The following is a 15,784-nucleotide window of genomic DNA, read 5'->3' on the forward strand; positions in this document are numbered from 1 at the left end:
AATCTCTGTTCAGCCTCTGGCTGGTTTCAGAATAACAGAAAACGTGGAAGTGTACAAGAATGGAGAAGACTGAAAACCTTTACATTTATTCTGTATTTTTATGTAAAAATAGTCTGTAGTTTCAAAACTTTTTCAAATATTTGTAGTACAACTACTTTATATCAGACCATTTTTCAGTTTAGTATTTTTTAAGAAAGTTTTTTTATGTAAATGTGCTAAAAAAGTGTCCATTTAACAAAAAGTAAGTGACAGTTCTTATGTGAATCTGTCAAAGTTCTTCAAAGATTCATTCCAATGAAAAAAAATCATGTTTTAACATGTTTTTGTGTAAAAGTTATTGGGTTTCTTGCTTGTGAGGATTGGTGTCTTTTTAGCTTGAAAGTAAAGTGTTTTTTTTTTTTAAATAATACATTATGTTCAGGTTCGTTCTGTAAGGGTTTCTGTTTCCTCACTCCTTTGTAAATGTAATGGAGTAACTGTTGTCAGCTGCATGCATCACCAGCAAAATAAACAGCTCAAATCAGTAAAAATTGAAACATCTTTGGTAAAAGTCACACATCCTCCATTTTCATTTGAAGCAAAAAATCTCAAATGATTTTTGGATCAGATGTGCCCCAACAGTTCCACAGGACCGTAAAACCAGCACATTGTGTTTGCCTTGGTATTTTGACAATTCAAATTGTTTCTTTGTTGCATCGTCAGTCTGTGAAATAGCTGTGAAGATGTGTTCTTTCTCGCCTCAGTTTGAGGCAGACACAGACATGACTGTGAAACTGTGTTTTTTCAACATTTCCTTAAAGTACTCTGAAACACATGCTGCTTCATGTCATTGTGAAGACTTTTGCTTGCTTCAATATTTTGATAATTTCAACAGTAAATGCAGCATCAGCTAGTAGGAATATAAATAACTTAAAGTATGACAAGACCAAAGGAGAAACCAACAGGAGGAAAAACCAGGTGACCTAAAATCCAGACGCTTAACTACTTGGAGTGTGATTAAGTTAATTGAAGGCAGCTGAGGATTATCAGCATCCTGAACTTGCTGTGACTAACGAAGGGGAAACTCAAACCTGGAAACTGAACATGACGAGAACCAAGATGACAAGAACATAAACTACTGTATGACCAAAAAAGTGTCAGCAGTCGGTCATATGGCAAACAGGAGTTTCCTTCAGCTCCTTGATTACAATCCTTTATCGGATTGAAATTCTTCAGTACATTTTTGATGCATTACTATTAAAACAAACGTCAGCTGAGTTCAGGCATAAAAATAATTTTTAAAAGGGAATTTTGATCCTTATAGTTGTTTTGTTTACATTTTCTGCAATAGTATATTGCACTTAAAACCTCAAGAAGTAAAATTTTCATGGCAGGGCCTCTGTAAGTCTTTGGTTTGTAACAATAATGGTCTATTCAGACTGGACACATTGGCCCATTTACAGTAAACCAGAATTCCTCAGATAATCCAGAACAAATTTTCAGTCTTACACCCAAGCAGACCTGGACCAGGAACCGCTCTCAGACTCTTCTTTCAAGGTGATCTAGGTTTATTTCCAGTTGGACTGAGATTTGGTTCGGTATGAGATTCCTCAGTCTGAACACGATCTGTGCGCAGAGAGAAACAACTAGCCCAAAATCCCCACTGTAGTTCGTCATCACATGATGTAAACAAATTAGGAACAATCCAACTGATGAGCCGCGGACAAATTTAAAGCAACGATTGTCGTTTTATCAAACAGAAAAAGGGTCCAACTGTTTATTTGTTAAAACGTCTTTAGATGCTTTGTCCCGCCCTCGTAATTCCTGACCAATGACTGATGAGATCTTTTGTCACGTAGATCTGTTTAAAAAAGCTCTGGTTTGAAGCAGGAAAGGTCGCTTGACAAAAGTCTGAACACCAGACCAAATCAAGCAGACTTGGTCCAGACCAACTGATTTTTCTAGTCTGAATACACTCTGCATCTTGCATGAAAGTATCCCAAACCAAATGAAGGAGCCAGACTTAGCATTTCTCCACTCATTCACGCCAAGTCCAAGACTGTGACTTTATGTGAAAGCAGTTATAGTTATATTACGTTCAAGTTTTTGTTTTTTTAAAGCCTTTGTCACAACAGATTGCGGGGCAAAGTCATAGACCGCTCACTGAGCCTGTGGAAGGTTCATGTACAAAAATGTTCCTGCACATTTTTCATGCTTCTTGAGGGATTCTTGTGACGGGGCCACTCCTCTTTACAACCCTCAACGGGCCTGAACAACCCAAAAACCTGCAACCCCAGTATGAGTCAACTGCCATACAGGTTCATGGGACAAAGACTTAAATTACGGTCAACTTCATTCGCTGTAATCAAGTTTTTGTTTGTAAGACTGTATTTTTTTCTGTTTACTTTAAGCCACTTTTCCTGACATCAGCATAAAGGCTGCAGTGTGTCTGCTTTAATGTCTTCATGCTCTTTTCACAGTCACTGGACTCCATTAGAGGAAGAGTCCATTTAGCTCCCCTTTGGTGCCCCGCACCAGCTTTCATTCAGCTTGTTTGTTTTGCTGAAGCAAATCTTCGATCATCATCTAGACAGGTTGTTCCACCAAAAGCTCACATGTGTCACCAAGGAAAAAAAAGCATGGGCAACCACTTTCAAAGAGACATTAGGAAATCCATTAGGCACTGCATAGTTAAGGCTTGTAATTTAACAAAATGTAATGTTTTTACCAATGAAGCAGATGAGTCAATTTTGCAGCAACATATTTACAGGCTTGTGGTCAGCCTCCACTGTTCTGCTTCTAAAGGCTTAAACCCATCCTCTAAATGCAGCCGATGCTCAGATTAAGTCTCTTAATACCACTTGGAATGTTGTTCAGAGCTGCTTTGTCATCAAAGTTTTTTAAATATTCATTTTTAGGAAAATCTAAGTTCAAAGGAGACCTGCATATCTTCAGTCGCATTTATGCATTACATTTTTCAAACATTTCAATAAATGAATTCCAATGCAGTATACTGTGTCCAGCGTGGACACATTAGGATGTTTGCAGATGACACAGTGGTTTGTAGTGGAAGTAGGGAGCAGATGGAGGAGCATCTAGAGAGGTGGAGGTTTTCTCTAGAAAGGAGAGGAATGAAGTATCTGTGTGTAAATGAGAATAACTCAAGAGAAACAGTGAGGTTGCAAAGGTGAAGAAATTGGAGGACTATAGGGATTTTGGGTCATCATCTTTTTATTATTATTATTTACTGTTTTTTTTCATTGGCTCTCTCGTTCAATTCTTCTGTATGGATCCTAAGTTTTGTTAATAAAGTTATAAAAAAGACTGAAGAGAAAGTTCGTGGATGTAGGGAAGGAGAACATGATGGAGGATACAAAGGAGAGGATTAGATGATGACAAGTGGAATCCTACAGTGACTTCTAGAGGCAGCAAGCTGGTATTGATACTGCTTTATTCTGATTTTGCAGGTATTGTTAAGTCTTCAAGGTGAGTTTGGTTTCATTTTGTGTTTAAATTACCATAAATTACTTAAGTGTGGTTGTACAGCTCGAACACAGCAGGTTTACAGTTTCTACAGCTGATTTTGTTCCAGTGAATTCCTTCCTTTGTGTCTGAGCTCATTGTTTCTGTTACTCTGTCAGATTTATTGTCTTGTTTCTTTTGTTTGCACCAAGTGTTTAAGGTTGTTGTAAAACGGTTGTGTTCAACGTTTTTCCTTTAGTTTTTAATTCAAATAATTGAGTTTTCATTTATCATAAATCTGGCTCCTCTGAGTCCTTCTCAAACGCAGTTCTAGACAAAAACTTTTTCTCTGGGGTTTTCTGTTGATCCAACAAAGACAGTGTGAATTATGGGAGTTTATCTTCAGGGCAGCCATATTTGTTTCAGCCTAAACTATTTATGAAATAGACACATTTAAATTGCCTGTGTCTCCAAATGTAGACAAAGTAGAAGTTTGTGATTGTGATTTCCTTGAGGTTTCCAACATTTTGGGTAAAACAAGAGTGTTATATTAGACTTAGAGTCATGATGGCGGCTTTCATCGTGTTCAAACCCAGACTTGACGATTTTTAATGTTTTTTTCATAACAAACATTTTATGTAAAAATTCACATATTTTTTTGTTTTCGCCACTTCACTAAATTTAAATGTTTATTATTACCAGAGAGTAAAGCGCTGAGTCATGGGCTGCAACAGAGGTAGATGTGCCTGTCTGTGTGGCATTTTTCTTATGAAAGAGAACAAATATAATAAGAAATCATTTCGTTTTTGCATTTCCAAGAATTTCTCCTTTTAAATCACTGTCAATCAACCTGTCACAGAAAAACTCTGAATTAATGAGCAGTTAATATGTCAAAATTGCTCAGCTGCACATGCACTAAACCCTCATCTGGCCCAGCAAGCGTGCCGAGCTCAGAGTAGATTATCTTCCCGTTAACTGCAGTCAAATGAGCGGCCGTTTGCATTTTTGTGGTCAAATCAGCATCACTGGATTTTTTGTGTGAGTTTCATACAGTACTTACTTTAGCAGAACTGAGAATGCTGGGAAATTCTCCTCTAGACTCCACAGAGCTCATTTGACTGCAGTTGTAAAGGATCGGTGGAAGTTTGGTCCGCAAAGCTCTCGACTTCCTCGTCCGAGCTGACATGCAGTTTAAAACGAACTGCTAAACATTTTGTGAAGCAGTGGTGATGATTAACACTAGCAAGACACGGAGCCACCATAATCAGACAGGGGGGGTCCGGGACAGATCAGCCCCGCTCAGCTCCGAAAGCCACACCCCCCCAGGGAATATTTTCCAGTTGGAAGCTTCAGATCAACATGAAAAATAGCTTTTTAAGACATTTAGGTTGTGGGATTTTGGTTAAAAACTTCATAATTATAACTAAAACACTATTGGAAATGTTTTTTTTTTAATTAAAAAAAATTGTCAGGGAGGACTTAAAGATACAAATAAAACAAAAAACCCACATCGCCAGTTCATTTAGCTTTATCGTTTATTGTTCTTCTCCCTTTTAAAATTATGTTTTCTGAATCATCCAAAAAAATAAAATAAAATAATAATAATAATATGGTCCTTGCAGTCAGTAGACTGCTGCTGCGGGCCATAAAAATAGCGATGAAGCCCAATCAGGGCCCAAACCGCCACTGTAAAGTCACATGTTTATGACACTACACCATCTCATCTCTGGCATAAGTATGGAGTGGTCACAGTTAATTTTAAACTTGCACCTTCCAGTGTAAACATATTAGGAATCATTGTTGTTGAAGGTTTAATTACATGCAAGAAGTGCAACTCTAGATATCAATGTTGTTTGCTTCTACTTGAAGCTGTAAAAAAAAGTATGTGAAATTGAAGATTTACATGACATCTCTGCGGGGTGTTTTTCTGTGATTTGTTGTCTTGAAGGTTAATCGGCTCACTCAGCTGCTCATCCTCATCACAGAATGGTATAATCACTTATGTGTGACTTAAATATCACAGCCATGTGGGGAGTGACAAATCCAGGAGCCATGTTCCCTCAGACTGCTCAGTGAACTGATTGTGCTTAAACTGCACGGAGAAATATCACTGCAAGGAAGTTGTTATTGAGGAACAAGCAATGTTTTTTGATGCAAGTACACTGGAACCAGCAGGGAACAGCTTCCATGTTGGCGTTAAAAGCAAGACATGAGTCACCCCCCCTCCTCAGCATCTGCAGTATTATAGGGCAGCAGTCTTCATTTTCAGATGTAATGGGCTGTTATTTTGAAATTGTGCTTGTGTGCAATTTTAAAAGCCCACATTCTCTGCAGTTGTCTTGTCAACAATCATCTGCAAGATTTAGAAAATGAGATTTTTCTTCAAGCTTTATTATGTTCTGCTTCAGTGGGCCCGCTGACATCAGTTTGGCAACAAGTTTTACTTAGGTTTCCATGGATTTATGCCCACAATACTATCTGTTTATCAATTGATATGTATAACTGATTTACTCAAAGGGAAAATGAAGAGACGTGAGAGTTATCTTTGACAGACGTGCAATTTGTATTTTTCTCCGGAGTCATAAAACTTATTTTGTCCCTTTTCCTTGAAAGTCTTCATGCTCCATTGAGACAAGTACTCACTTTAGGACTTTAGGAGTCAAAATCAAGACATGAAAACTTAGATTGAGAATCACAAATAAGAGAGTTGAGATCTGATTTGACCAATTTATTCTCTTATTCTAACAATTCCTGAGCAATTGAGACAAATTGTATCAAGATGTTACTCCACAGTCATACTTGTATGCATCATCTCCGTGGCCTCGTGGTAGAGTGTCCACCCTGAGACCCAGTGCCTCTGTTTGATAATCAAACATTAAGGGGTTGGATTCAGGTGTTAATCTACCAAATAGTTCCTGCAGCTGTATCTGCAGCTCACCACTCCCACAGGGGATGGGTCAAATGCATAGAGCAAGTCTCACACACCTAGGTACATGACAACTTTACCCAACACAATCTCAAAGCTTTGTTAAGTTAATTTTTATACAAAGTCACAGGTATCGACATTTAACTAATGCTAATAAAAGTATTGAAAGTTTTGTTGCAGTTAAAAAACAATGTTCTAAATCATAAGTACTTGAGTTAAAAGTTTGATTTGGAAAGTTTGTTCACAAGCAACAAATGAGAGTCCAAAGCAGTTAAACCTGTTCCCTGTGGGCCTGAGTCACAGACAAACATGTATTTTTATCCAGGTCTGTAAAAGCAGAAAAATAATCAACATTTTCACCTGACAGTCTGATAAGAAAACCATCAAATGATGAGGCAGAGAATAAAATAACTCATGTCACATCATTGCTTTTTGGGATTCATTGGGGAACATGGATGTGTGAAGGAAAAAGGCTAAAAAAGATTTTTGTTTTATTACCATTGAGGCAACTGTGGGTGGCTTTAAAGTTACAGAGAAGCACCAATTACTCAAGAGGCAGAGCACATAAACACTTTCACCATGACTGAAGTGCAATAGAGCAAACCTTTTAGAGGAAACTTTAAACACTTTTTCCATGCCAGAGATGCTCTTCACATTTACCTTTTTTTAGGTTCCAGCCTCCAGCAGAAGAGATAATCTTAAGGTCAAGTCTCACATCTCTAAAATGTAGGCCTGCAGTCGTATTTAATGTTGCATTAGGGTAGTCCCATGGACTTTGTCTGGATTTGGTCTTTTGTCTGATTTGATTCAGTTTCACACATGGTGCTCTCAGAGTCAAACCAAAGACTGATGTGGACCAAATAACCTGGAATAATTCAGCAGTATCACCTGTCCTCATTTGGGGACGATATCTTCAAACCAAGACAGGGAGAAAAACAAGAAAATAAATGGCTTGTCTGTATGTTAAGACTAGGGATGTCTCGATCAGGTTTTTTTAGTACCTGTCCCTCATCTGATGCTGACTATCTACCATTGACAGTTTATGAGAACTGGGCAAAGTGACCTTTGCCCCTGGCGTTTCAAACAGGAAGTACCCACTAGCTCCAGAGGCCGAAGTATGAGACCTATATGAAAAACAAACAGCTATTACTCTGTGAATGTATTTCTCAGAATACCCATTCATGTTCGCTTTCTTTTTTTTACATGTTCTTGATAATCCTAACTTTTTTCATATTTTTTCTGTAGTGCAAGTCATTCGAGTTATGAGCTGACCAATCAGATGGCTCAATAGAAGCATCTCGTCTCGCACTGAATGTTTGAAAGATTCTCTCAACCCAACTTTCACGTGGTAGGGGTGTGAACTCCTAACAAGCTCACTCCTGATTGGAGAGAATTGTTGCCATGGAAATTGAGGATTCAGACCGAGTCAGACCAATCACTGTTTACTGATGTTGTTTGGCTCCAACATGGCGCTGTCTGTATTGCAAACAATGGAGACTGAACTGAGCTAGTTTGGTTGGAGATGGAAGTAAACTATTTTCTATGGGTGACATCACACTCGCTCGCTCCAGTTCTCACTTACAGTCAATGATACTGATACACTATATTTCCAAAAGTATGCACTCACCTGGCTTGACCCACATATGAATTAAAGTGCCATCACATTCCTAACCCTTAGAGTTCAATATGATGTGGGTCCACCTTATGCAGCTATTGCAGCTTCAACTCCTGGGAACCACAAAGTTAAGGAGCGTTTATACTTTTGGAAGAATTTTTGACCATTCTTCCAAAAGTGCATTGGTCAGACACTGATGTTGGTGGAGAAGGTCTGGCTCTCAGTCTCCACTCTAATTCATCCCAAATGTGTTCTATGGGGTTCAGGTCAGGACTCTGCAGGCCAGTCCAGTTCATCCACACCAGACTGTGTCATCCACGTCTTTATGGACCTTACTTAGTGCACTGGTGCACAGTCATGTAGGAAGAAGATGGGCCGCTCCAAACTGTTCCCACAAAGTTGGGAGCATGAAATTGTCCAAAATGTTTTGGTATCCTGAATTATTCAAAGTTCCTTTCACTGGAAATAAGGGGCCAAGCCCACCTTCTGAAAAACAAGCCCACACCATTATTCCCCTCCATCAAATTTCACAGAATGCAGTCTGAAATGTACCATTCTCCAGGCAACCTTCAAACCCAGACTCACCCAAGCAGATTTCCAGACGGAAAAGTGTGATTCATCAATCCAGAGAAGGCGTCTCCACTGCTCTAGAGTCAAGTGGCAACATGCTTTACACCTGGGGTCCCCAAGCTACAGCCTACTACCCCCACATTTGACCCGGCCCCTTGAACAATATCGCTTCATTCCTCCCTTCTACAGTCCATCCCACTATCTGAGCAGGGTAACCAAACCCTAAATCAACTTCTATTGTCTGTTGACCTCTGCAAATGTGGCTTTAAAAGTCCTGTCTGTTGGTCATTGCCACATTTTTGATACATTAAAATAAACTTGCTTACTTCTTGAAAATAAAGTAAAAAACCGTCTGTGTGCTGCCCCCTACAGGTTGAATTGAAGTATTACAGGTGAATTTTGTTTATTGGTGAAACCATGTAAGTTTCAGAGGCCTCACATCATGATCTACAGCTCCAGTAATGATAGCAGTCCTGCCCCCAGCCCCACCCCTCTGACTGGATTTTCAAATTTCAGCTGTTGGTGGAGTCAGCCTCCAACTTCCCTATTTGGTTACCCTTTAAAATAGAAGAAACAAATGCAAAATAAACAGGTCCAGGTTGTCTCCTATTTACATTTTCTTCACTTTTTATCATTTACAATTAAAAAGTTAAATTCTCTTGAAAATATCAGTTAAGCAAATAAAATGCAACAATGCCAACAAATAATGTGCCTGTTTTTTTTGTTTTGATTTGTTTAATGCCATTTTCTGGCTTAAAGAATAAAATGTATGTTTTTCTAGATGAAAACCAACATCTCTACCTCGCCTGATTTGAGCCTGTTGCTATTCTCATCAGTGTGTCGTGCAGTGTGGGCTGAGTCATTCTGGTGCTGATTTAGTAAACTCTGTGTATTGTCGCAGGTGTTAGTGAGATGCCTCAATCAAGTCTGAAACCACATGGCCGGGCCCGATTGCCGATCATGTGATCAGATAGAGACATTTCTAGCTCCATGCTGATAGATTTCACATGTTTATTTTGTTTGCTTCTACAGTTGTGTCTTTATAGACGCCTCCACCTCCTTAGCTCATCTCGTTTAGCCACCAGATATTTTTAGGATTTAGATTCTCGCTGCAGGATGTTTTCTTTTTCGTTGTAGTGACTCATTGTGCGCAGCACTGACATTATTTACTCCACTTGGTTCACTTCCATTCTATAGTCTATAAAAAGTCTGTCTGGATTTGCTCAGAAGTGAACACTTTAGAGTTCAATCACAAGTCGACAAGACCTCCATTCTCCTGCAGAAGGATTTGCTTTTTTGGTCCTCATAGAGGTACACGTGAACTTTGACCCAAAAAAATGTTTCATCCGTAGTCCATAAGCACCAATAAGGGTGCCCCAAGTTTTTGGGGTTGTTTGGGCCTGTGGAGAATCATAGAAAGGATGTCCTATAGCTAAAGAGGATAGTAGGTGTGTCTTGCAGTCCTCTTTTAAGACTCACAGAATCATCGTAAGGAAAGTCATGAAAATGGAACATATACAGTACTTGTCGTCCCTGCAGTAAATGTATAGTGAAGTTTTTATAGTGCTAAACTAGGCTGCATGGCCTTGCCTGGTGTAAGTGTGCATTAGTGAGGTGCAAGCACTGGCTCCTTCCCAACCCCAGGCAAATGCCCATAGGACGGCTGTAGGATTCCCACAGAAACTACACTCAAAGTGATTAATTTTCTCATTTCTAACAGTGAGGCTGCCCTAAGCATTCATTTATCACGTGGATAGCATTAACATGTCCTTGTGAAATGTGCAGGATTTGTGAGGGGGTTGAAAAAATGTAACATCCCCACGACAAGCCTGCTTCTACTTCTGACAAGTACTGGTGGTGTAGGACCCAAAATTCAGGGGACCAGGTATGGTATTTGGAACTACCAGTTAAGTGGCCTGTGGTTGAGTGTCCGCCCTTAGACTGGAAGTTCAATAACAGGCCAACTCATACAAAATACTCTTGAAATGGGACCCAATTCCTCACTGCTTGACACTCAACATTATGAGGTTGAATTGGGAGGTTAAACCACCAAATGTTACCTGGGTGCAGCTGTGTCTGCAGCTGACCGCTCCCCCAGGGAATGGGTCAAATCCAGAGAAAAAGTCTCACACAACTCCATGGAGAAGCGAAAACTATGGAGAAACAAAAAGGTGACAAAGTAGGCAAACTAAACATGACAAAGAAGTTCTGAAAACCAAAACCTTAAATAGACTGAGAAAAAATAACTGAAAAAATATGTTTGTGAATCATGATGAGCCTAAAAATGATGTGACTGACATAGGGCAACTCTGAACATGGCCAAAAAAAAAAAAAAATACAAACTAAACCAAGCATCCCTTACAGTACCCCTCCCCAAAAGGGCAGAACCCAGATGCCCAAACACCTAAGAGGAGAGGACGTGGAGGAACAAAAACAAGTAAGGAAAACAGTGACAGTTCCTGCAGCCAAACAGATGAAGGGTATCAGAGAACCCCTCTTCACAAACAGGCAAGAAGAGCAGTTCTGACAACTCTCCCCAGTGACAGGAAACATGAAGGGGTGACAGTGACCCTCCTCTGGAACAGGAAACATGGCTAAGGGAGATGAACAGCGACTATCCTCAGGGACAGTCGCGAGTGGTCCTGGCAACTATCCTCAGAAACAATAACTTTAAGGATGGGCCCGGCCAATCCCCTCATTAATCCCCCTTACTTACCCATGCTTGTTGTACAAGTGTCACTACAACCTGTCGCCCACACCAAACCTTAAAAAAATGAACATATTTGCTCTATGGACTTGCCGAATGGTCTATCCCATTTCCTAAGAGTGACCTGACTGCCCTGAAGAGATTTACCCATTTTTTCACCCAAAGACTGCATCAAGCTGTAAGGATATTTGTGGCTAAACTTAACTCATATAGATTTTCTGCTTAAGTCCTCCTCACCTTTGACTCAAGTGTTATTTCCTGTTGCTCACATCACAGACAGGACATGAAAACGAAGAAGGCAGGTTTGTGTTTATCTCCTGTTCCCCCAGAAGTCCTGTATCCTCATCTTTAATGAAGTCCCTAAAGGCAGTGCAGCACTGATGGAGGTGTTGCACATTTCTCCAGCACTTGCTAGTTGTAAAACAAAAGCAGAATGACAAAGCACAGCAACATTACATAAACTGAGCTTTCAGATTAGGTGTAGTTTGACAGAAAATTAAATAATAAACTTTATGTTTTCTTATTCTTGTAATAAAAATAGTTATTAATTAACCCATGGTTTTGTATGAGAAAGAGTTATTCATGTTTTAGCATCTGCAGCATAACAAAGAAATGGGCGATGAAAGGAAATTCTAGATGGAGGGGATAATAAATGCTGAAGGTTACAAAGAGATACAAAATGTTCTGGCTCTGAGTGGAACCATACAGAGGACTGAGGCTGGTGGTCTGTGGGAGACTGACAGAGTGCTCATGAGGTTTATGGAACAGGGTTGAGTCCTGGTTGGCTCCAAACATCCACATGTTCATTAGACCAGAGTTGTGTCATCCAAAGTGATGGCACAATGAAAGCAGTGGGTAAGAGGCCGAAAGGTCCTGAGATTGAACAAATGGGATTCTCAGTCTGCTGTATCATTTTATGTTTAATGTTTTATCTCTGCTGTGAACCAAGCTCAACAGGAATCAGATGGTTTGCATGAAAAGACAAGAATGGAAAAACTGATGAGCATGAAAATCCAATAAAAGAAACTGTTCTTATCTTTGGGACTGGAGAACACATTTTCAATACAACAGAGATATTTCTAATGACCTCGAACCTTTACAAATGCCTCCAGTGGATTCGACTTACAGTTGTTTAATTTGATCAACCCTAATCTAACATTAGGGTCATTAAATTTTCTTTTTTTTTCAAAATTCATGACTTAAGTAGTCTACATAGGATGAACTCAATAGATGAAGCCTTAAAGATGAACAATAGGTAATTTCGAATCTGCATATTAATAAAGTCCAGAGCTGAACATGAAAAAGTGTTTGACTTCCTTTTATTTTTTACCATATAATCTCTCAGATTACCAAACTAATTTAAATATTGAACAAAAAGATCCCTCCAAACAGAATGTGTAGGTGTTTTTATTAAGGAGAAAAAAAATTAAAAAAGGATTCATGACTTTTCCACAAGCCATGGTCAAAAAGTAAATGAAAAAGTAAAACTCCAACTAAAACTCCAGCTAATTAAAAAGACAATAAAAGATCATAACTTTTTTAAAAGAACTCTTGAAGATCCCAAGAAATCTGAAAAAAGGCTTTGCGTACTGACAAGATAAAAGTTTAACCTTTTAAAGGTGTGAGTTTCAGTTCAGCAGAAGTAAAAAGGCATCAAGAGTTAAATATGGTGGTGATAATGTGATGGTATTGATCTCAAATTCAAATTAATTTTATTTATATAGCACCTTTCCAGTTAAGAAACAGCTCAAAGTGCTGTACATAAAACAAATAAAAGTACAAGAAAAACTATACCCCACACATGCAATAATATAATAAAATAAGCCCCTCATAATTATAAAAACAGAAACAAACAGATAAAATAGAAAAGCAAGCAGATCACAAAGGAATAACCTGAAGGCGCTGCCCTCCCTGTCCTCCTATTGGGTGGAGTGTCAGCATCTAGGCAACATGAGGACGTCCCGCTCATCCCCCGCACCCTCCAGCCCAAAGCCCCCAGCCCCCCGGCCCAGTGCACCCAACTGGGCACACAAAGCTAGGCAGCTCAGGGGACACGGAACAAGGAAGGCCAGAGGACAAGCAGGACCATCCCCATGAGCCCGAACACACACACCCCAGCCAAGAGTGAGAAGACGCTCGTATACAAGTATAAAGTGTAAAATAAACGATAAAATAGAAAATCTCAGGACGTAGAGGGTCTTGCTGTTGTAACCCTTTAACACAGAAGATGTCACGGGTGACCTCTAAATAATGTACAGTCTTTCATCCACCGTAACTCTGCAACCAGTGATAAAGCAGCATTTCATATTAGATTTGCATGAATTGTTTATCAGCACAAAACTGCTTGTCTCAGTTTCAGAATCCGCTGGAATTCCGTCAATTGCGTAAACGGTTGAAGAGTTATGGTGGTTGAGAGAATCTAAACACAGAAGTTAAGTGTTGAAGGGTTAAAAAAAACAAAACTGTTGTCTACCAAAAACTGCTTATGGAGAATGCCCTCCATCAGTTTTATTGACAATGCAGCAATGGGCATCTTGGTCGCATGTAAAAATGTGCCCTTATTTTTTCTGGACACGATTGGTAATGCAAATTCATGATTGTACGGTTTCACAGGACAGCTTGGAGAGTGGAGCAGTCTTTCCGCTTTCAAAAGCCGCCTTCGGAGCTCATTCACCGTCCTGAAACTGCTCGTGTCTCCTGAGTTCGGCAGCTCGCTCACGCAGAGATGAATTACAACAAAAACAAAGAATTGCTCTGAAGAAACTCCATGACAGTAAAAAAAAACATTTTGTGTTAATGTATATTTGGATTTTTCATTTGTTTAGTTGGTTTTTACCTTTACCCGCCTCAGAGCAAATATAACTAATATTCTTGTAAGTGTACTAGAATAAAGAAGTAATCAGTAAAACACTTATGCTCTTCAGGGAAGTCACAAGTTCTCATTTGCAAAAAAGTAAAGTCAAAGTTTTTCATCAAATGCTTCACGGTAACTGGAGAAACATCAACTCTAAAAAAATTTCTCTTCCCAACAACAATATCTTTTTTTTTTTTTTGCTTGACAGGCAGTGATAAAACAGCTTAGTTTTATTAGAGAAGTCACAAGCTTTAAACTTTCTTTCTGCAGAATTTGCCCTTTACCCCAGTTTACATAGCTGGTGAGAAAAGCCCCCGGTTAAAACTAAAGCTCAAATCCCTTTTGAAGTCGTTGCTTTTGGAACTGCATTTGCTTCATTCTGCTCATATTTGGGTTGAGCATGTTGTAGATGTTTTCACTGCCTAAAGTCTTCATTTTGATCTAGTTAATGTCCTTTTCTAATGTCTCTCTGCTACATGGCTCCACCTCTCATCATCTTTATTCTCTAGTTTAGAGTCGGACAGTTAAATGCTTTTGACCCCCGTGTACTCTGTGGACCACATCCAGTAAAACCTGATCAATATTTTCAGCTGCTGCTGAGCTGCTGGTATGGTGATCCATGCATGTGCCATTTCCATCAAGCTGAGGATTAGAATCGTACAAGTCCAGAATTCAGTGTAATTCCTGCAAATGAAACATTTCTTCCTCCCATCCTCTTGCAGAGGCTTTAACGGCATTAATAAACCCCCAGGCTGGCACCAAGCCACAGTCCACTCTTAAACATGTCATTGGAAGAGGTTCTTAGTTAAAACGAGTGGTAATAGTTTTACTGGATTTATTTCAAGTGGGATGGAGATGTTACCTCACAGACAGAAACAGTTTTCCTTTGTCTTTTTTGACATGCTGGCTGAGCTGTGTGCTGTTTATGGCTCTGACCAGAGAATAACAGCGGCTGGCAGCTGTGTATGCAGCGTCACACTCTCTCTGCCTGCTTCTGTATACAAGATGAAGAGGGTAGAGTTTACAATAAAGGTTATTTAACATCTTGGTGGTTTCTTACCATCTATGGTATCTTCTGAAGCAGTGTTTTTCAACCAGTGTGCCGCGATACATGAGTGTGGCGTGATAGATCTTCAGATATGTTGTGGGAGAAAGCTGATGTCAAGGTTCTTTAGGTGAAGTACAAACTCATTTAATATGATCAAATAAAAAATGACACATTTTAAATGAAGGCCTATTGATCTATAAGATTTGAAAACACTAAATGTAAAATTTAAACAATTAGAATGTATTCTTTTTCTTTGATTTTTCCCTTCAGGGGTCGCCACAGCGAATCAGCTTCCCCCATTTAACCCATGTGCTATCTTATAGGGTCCAGATGAGCCAAGCCTTCTTTGACGTGTTATCCATCCCATGACAAATGTGGATGAAGGTGGACAGGATTTCAAGTCTTTTACGGACACCGGTCAAAATCAAAAATCATTGAAAAACAAAGTTTAGTGCACCATCTTATGGGGTCCAGATGACCCCACTCCCAACGTCAACACACCTAGGATAGCACAAGGGCTAACCCTGTCTTCTGGATGCTCTACTCCAACACCAGCCACCTTCATGTCTTCATTCACTGCATCCATAAACCTCCTCTTTGGTCTTCCTCTAGACCTCTTTCCT

General features: G+C 39.5%; 1 protein-coding gene across 1 annotated transcript in view; it reads left to right on the forward strand.

The window, feature by feature from the left end:
• Window positions 1-15,784, forward strand: part of ntsr1 (neurotensin receptor 1 (high affinity)) — a 56,730-nt gene that overhangs the window by 33,266 nt on the left and 7,680 nt on the right. The window lies entirely within an intron of this gene.

The sequence above is a fragment of the Oryzias melastigma genome, linkage group LG7, assembly GCF_002922805.2.
Source record: "Oryzias melastigma strain HK-1 linkage group LG7, ASM292280v2, whole genome shotgun sequence".
NCBI classification, from domain to species: Eukaryota; Metazoa; Chordata; class Actinopteri; order Beloniformes; family Adrianichthyidae; genus Oryzias; species Oryzias melastigma.